This window comes from Triticum dicoccoides, chromosome 3A (genome assembly GCF_002162155.2).
Source record: "Triticum dicoccoides isolate Atlit2015 ecotype Zavitan chromosome 3A, WEW_v2.0, whole genome shotgun sequence".
Classification (NCBI taxonomy): Eukaryota; Viridiplantae; Streptophyta; class Magnoliopsida; order Poales; family Poaceae; genus Triticum; species Triticum dicoccoides.
The window spans coordinates 110,655,423-110,661,992 of record NC_041384.1 but is presented as its reverse complement, the minus strand read 5'-3'; positions in this window follow the sequence as shown (position 1 = coordinate 110,661,992).

Below are 6,570 nucleotides of genomic sequence, written 5' to 3'. Positions count from 1 at the left end.
CACTTCCAAAAATCTCAGCACACTGCACAGAGGTTGAGCACACCGGTAATGTACGCACGTTCAAATACGATCATGGTGACTGTATTCTACGGAAAATAGCAATTTGTCGAGTTCCCAACCGCTCTTGGAATTACAGCAACTATGATGTTGTTGCTATCTTCGACAAGCTTGTTGCCGTCCTTGATGGTTTCACTCGATGGATATTGCTCAAAAATCAGTTTCTATACACGGATGAGTACTGTGATGCAATTCAATACGAGCACCTTGTGTTTGCTGCCACCACTCGTGGCACTATTTTTGCATGGCATCCTCATAGTTTCGGTACGTTTGTCTTCCACCGTAATTATAATTGTTTCATCCACATGCATGCGGGTTAGCAAGTTTCCCTTTACTAATTAACCTTCTTCTTGTGTTTCCAAGGTCCTGTTAACATCCCACCACCTATACTTGAAATTTTTTATAACCAAGGGGGAGATGACGATGGTGATGATCACGAGCATGAGGACGAGCAGCACCCATATAGTCTGTGGCGCCTGGCAACTAATTCCGTTGAATCACCTCTTCTTGTGTGTATACAGCCCACTGATGATGTTACTGCTAAGGAAGCAGGTGTCTCCCATGGTCGCACTCTCCGGACCTATTCCAACACCCGTTGCATGGTATTCGGGATGGATACTAGTGTGCTAGCGCCAACTCCTTCTCCCTGGTACAGAATTGATAGTCTTGGAGAAAACTCGCTCTTCCTAGGACAAAACTATCCGATGATGGTGAAAGGCGATCCAACTGCTGTTGACACATTTATGAGAAGCAACTGTGTCTATAACTTAGACATTTGTGTGGTTCCCTACCCGGGTAGGGATATAGTAGGCCGCTTCAGCCCAGATGATCAGTCCTGCGTTGGTTTCCAGATCGACAATCGATGGCCCGTCCCAGAGAATCACTTGTGGTTCAAAGCAAGCGTTTCCAACGCCGAGGAATGGTTGAGTTGAAGTTCATTTCATTGCTTGTTATTTGTTGTGTGGTGAAAACTTTAATATTTATAATGTATCCTCATTATCGCTATGGGTTGATGACCTGTTGTATGTAATAAAATGATATGCGTGTGATAAACTTACTAAATTTATGAATAGCTTTTGAGTCGCTTCTCTGAGTGAGTGGTGCGACGAGGCAAAAAAATATTTTCCGAATACATAATTGTACGTGCATTGCAATAGGTTATCGGATGAGGCCAATCAACAATAGTAGTACACTATTTGTACTAGCTTCAGATGCTTCGCGTGTCGGGCGGGTGTTTTTACTGTAGCCATATGTTAATGTGTTCGCTGTACGTAACCAGCACCTCGAATCCTCGATACTAGTACTATATAGTAGGAGTAAGTAGTAGGGAGTAGTAGGGTGGCATGGGCCAGAACAAGCATTCACGTCCAGGAGTACGGCACACGCCACCACCACGACATCCATCTGACACCATATTATTTCTTGGAGTCCGTGCTAGAGCAATATCTTCAACCTCGTCGTTTCTCTAACTTCAGCCATCGCGCGGCAGGCGAGGTGGGGATTTGCCGATAGTCAGTTTCCTTAACTGCGGTCCCACTTGTAAGGCCAACTCCAACGCACGACCCCAAACGCACCTCCATTTTGCACGGACTCCAACGATAATTTTGACTAGAAAAGCAAGACCAAAGAAAACAAGAACCACAAGAATACATTTTACTACTCCTGTAAGTTGGATTAGTGCCTTATCGATGCATTCATTGTTGACCTGCGGAGGCTCGATCTTGCGTCTGTGCTAGCTAAAAGTGATAGAACATCTACTAAATTGCACTCTATCAATATATGGATGTACTCTTCTTCCCAATACAAAAACTTGCATCCATTCTACTCCCTCTGTTGCACAATACATGCCTTCTATTTGTCAAAATATATATGTATCTAGACATGTCTTAGTATATAGGTACATCCATTTTTGGACAAATGGAAGTCAAGTATTTTGGAACAGAGGGAGTACACAATAAAAATTTTAAGTTAGCACAACTAGTCTAATCCGAGAGCAGAACCGAAGATTTGGTCGGGTTCTTCCTTCTTTTGGCGACACATGGGACATCCAGCATCCAGGTCGTGTCATGAAAGAAAATAGAGTGGTAGTTGAAGCCACGAGATGTGCATCTTGGGTTAAACTATAAATAGAATATTACTACTCTTGAGTAACTCCAAAAGCGGCCACTAAAGATCTTTATTGTATTTGTTTTTCATCACCTGCACGTCGAGGTGAAAGATGTGCAGGTTTAGTGGGTCCTCTTGCGTTTTCACTGACATGTAGGGCCGCATGTGAGCAAACAGATGATGGGCTCCGCGCGTCCGCTGGCTGGCTGAGAAGAGAGATAGAGGAGGGCTGAGCACGGACTGCAGGAAATTTGTTCTACGTACTTCGATATAGGCTCGATATAGTGGGGTGGCATGGGCCATAACTCAGTAGCATTCACGTCTAGCAGTACGGCACACGCCACCCACACGAGTCCCATCTGACACCAATTTTCTTGGAGTCCATGCTACAGCCATCTCTTCTCCCTCCTGTTTTCTCAGCCATCGCGCGGTGGGCGGGGTGGGAGTTTGCCGACAGTCGGTTTGCTCAACTGCGGTCCCACTTGTAAGTGAAAATGAAACACCGCACGCATTCCCGCTTGAGCGGCATGCCGGACCAACCGTGTGGGGGTGCGACGCGAACATGGCAGGATTTTCCTTTTGAACTCGTAACTTGTAAAATTTGGTTCTGCTCCATGGCGCGACCGATAGATAGAAAATAACGATTTTGCCTAGAGTAATGAGAAGTTTGGTTCTGGCGCCGTTCATGCATGGAGTACGTACAGAAATTATGAAGTTGATGCGAAAGGTAAGATAATTACTATAGTATCATATACTACTACATGGATTTGACGGAAAGATAAAAATACATATGGATCCATCAACGTTCAACGACATCCTCACGCCCTAGTGCGCCGGGTCACCAACCGACATGTGAGGAGCAGCGGCGTTGGCGGCGAGCTCAACGTGCTTCTGAATAGTGCCGTCCAAGGTTGCCCTGCGCTCCAAGAAGGCCAGCATCCTATCGTCCTCCTCTTACATGTAGTAGTCCTTGTGGACGATTTGCGCGTAGACGTGGGTGATTATGTCGATGGTGTCTTGCTGCGCCAGGCGCTGCGAGGCGAGCGCGACCTCTAGGTGGACATTCTCCGGCGCGACGGCGGGCAGTCGCAGGGCCACCAGTGCGTCAAAGAGGTTGTTACCATAGTGGCCGTTGAGGGTGGCGGGCATCGCAGAGCCTAGGCGCGTCGGCTGGAGGCTTACGTCAAAGTCGTTTGCAGGCTTCTTGACGACGGTGAACTTGTCGAGGAAACCGACGAGGACCTCGTTGAACAAGGAGATGAAGCTGTCGTCCAAGCGGCCCCTCACCCTGGCGGCCTCAAGCAATACTACCTGGAGACGTTCCTCGGTGCTGGTGGACATGGTAGTACTCCTAAATCGAGATGGTGGTGCTACTAGTACTAGTAGTAGTACTACCAATGTAGTAGTAGGAGTACTAGCACTGTACTACCCGTTGGTCAAATTATTATGTGTTGCTCCTCACAGTGAAGTGACAAGACCCTGCGCCGGAGATGACACCTGAGTATAGGCGCCGTGTTCGGCATACCATAGTCAGCCTCATCGTCTGCAGTGACTATCATCATGGCTATAGAGCTAGCCTGCTTACAACTAGCCCTGTTCAACATAATTTCCCGTGCGTAGATGCCCGTGCATTGCACGAAACACCAAGATTGGGGGTGGACGGCTCCGGCAGCGACCATCACGCCAGATTTTTCCACGGCCTTCTACTCCTAGATGTGTACACGTGTGCTGGTGTGTGTTGTGTGCTGGGTGTGCGCGAGTGCGTCCTTCTATGCATGCCGCCGTGCAGTGGTGAACTGTGCGCGAGTGCGTCCTTCGCGCGCAAGAAGTTTGTCCTCGATGCGCCCTCAATTTACTAGCGTGCGGGGTGCTACCCCAAGTGGTTTCAACTTTGTTTACTTCACCGTGTGTCAGATGGGCCTCTAGTTTACTTATTTTCACCCACTGCCACATGGGCCAGCACACGAAGATACAAAACACGAGCTGACAAGGCAGCATGTGGATTGGTTGACCGGTCAACTAAATAATATACGGAGCTATACCCTGACACAGTGAGTGTATAATCCGTCGGTATAGAGAGTTCGAGTGAGAGGGGAGGCCCGTGAGAGATAGCAGAGAGAGAGAGAGAAAGAGCTACTCCCTCCGTTCGATAATGTAGTTCCAACATTTTTTTAAGTCAAACTTTTGAAACTTTGACCAAGTTTATAAACAAATTACTTATATCTACAATACCAAAGATAAATGATAGTATGAAGTAAGTAAATGTTGTGATGAATCTAATGATCGTTCTAGATGTAAATGTTTTTCTCCACATATACCTGGTCAAACATTTCTGAGGTTTGACTTTTCAAAACATCCATATGCTTATGGACGTGACAGAGTCCCTAACAAGAGAGAGAGAGATAGAGAGAGAGAAAGAGTGAGTGAAAAAAGTGTGTGTGCGTGTGTGAAAGAGACATGTACAACACACGATAAAAGTAGAGAAAAAGCGTGTGTGTGTCTTATGCAAACATATCACACATGCATCTTCGACAACGGAGGCAAGGTGAGGAGATAGTGTGTGGTTGTTTGGAACCGAGAGAGCAAGACCCCTAGCACGTGGCCAAGAGGGGTCTGACAAACAAGGGAGAGAGGTCGAGAGAGACGTACGGAGAAAATGAAGACATGGGGAGGAGAGAGAGTGTGTGTTTGTCATAGAGAGATCCCCTGGAGATCGTGATGGGACTACATGGGTGGGAGATCGAGCGACAAGGTGTGTGCATGTTAGAAGATGCCCCGAGAGATATCGATATAGACGTATGGATGGAAGGAGACAATACGTGTGTTCCTGTTGGCTAGTAAGAGATAATCATACTTAGGAGGGGGGAGTGCTTGCGCCTGTGATGGATTGAGGGATTATGGTACTTAGGGGGTGCGTGTCACATAGAGAGAGAAGAAGGGCGGAGAGTGTTGGATAGGTCTATATGTATAGCGCCAGCGAGACATGTGTATGTGTGAACCAGGGAGATATAAGGCCAGTTTGGCTTGCGTCCTGAGCATCTTTTGCCTGGCCTGGGGTTGTGGGTGGATTTCATGCACGCTTGTTTGGTTGCTACCCTGTGAAAAAGAAAGCCCGCCTGGCCTGGGTTCCCTTGCACTTTAATTAGCCTGGCTGGACTCCAGACACTGCAAGTAGCCTAGCCCAGGCGACCGATTTCGAACGCCTGGTCGTGCCTGGTCGTGTGGCCATGAGGCTAAGAGCAACATGGATGGATATTACCATTAAATAATTGATGCATGGATTGATTGATGGGACGTTGAAGCTTTGCCTGACCCAAGCATGAACCAAATGCTTCAGCACCACACAAGCCTGGCCAGGCAGAAATATTTTACATCTCACGTCCACACCAGGCAGTACCGGCCATCAAGGCATGAGGGTCAGGTCATGAACCAAACTGACCAATAAAGTTTGAGAGAGATTGAGGAGCCCCGATAAGGCTGAGTGGTGCGTCAGATAGATGAGAGGGGGAAAGAGATATTCCATCCGCTTGATAATGCGGTGCATGTAAATTTTTTAGAAGTCAAACTTTGGAAACTTTGATCAGGTCTACGCAAATGTTATTTATATCTACAATACCAAAGATACATCATACAAAACTACATCTCATGGTGAGTCTAATGGCATATGTTTGCCATACTAGATGTAATTCTTTTTCTCCACGTACATAGTCAAACTTTGTGATGTTTGACTTTTCAATAAATCTATATGCTATGGACCGAGGAGAGTGCCTCAGTCGAGACAGATCAAGTGCGTATGAAGGAGAATGAGTAAGTGTGCAAAAAGAGTATGTGTGTGAAAGGGAAAGTGACAACAAACGATAAATTAGAGAGAGTGTGTGTTTTTTCGTTTCTTATGCGAACATATCACACATGCATCTCCGAGATGGAAAAGCGAAGCGAGGAGCTACACGAAGATAGCTAGTGAGTGATTGTTTGCAACGGAGAGAGACACCCCTGTAGCACATGTCCAATAGAGGTGTGGCCAACAAGGAACAAAGGTCGAGAGGGACACATGGATGGCATGGACGCATGAGGAGGGAGAGAGGGTGTGTTTGTGATAGAGAGATCCCGTCGAGATCGTGAAGGGACTATATGGGTGGGAGATCAAGGGAGTGCGTGCGCGATAGAAAGATGCCCCGAGAGAAATCGAGATATACCATGCACATGTTTGTGATGGAGACTAAGATTAGCTAGTCATATACATATAGGGGGGACTGCGTGTGCCTACACTTGAGTGAGAGACCATCATACTTGGCTAGCTGGGCATGAGATTGTGTGTGTGCGCGTGTGAGATGGAGAGAGAACGAGGGGGAGCGATAGAGTTTTAGATGGGCCTATCGAGTGCGAGTGGGATATGCATGTGTATGT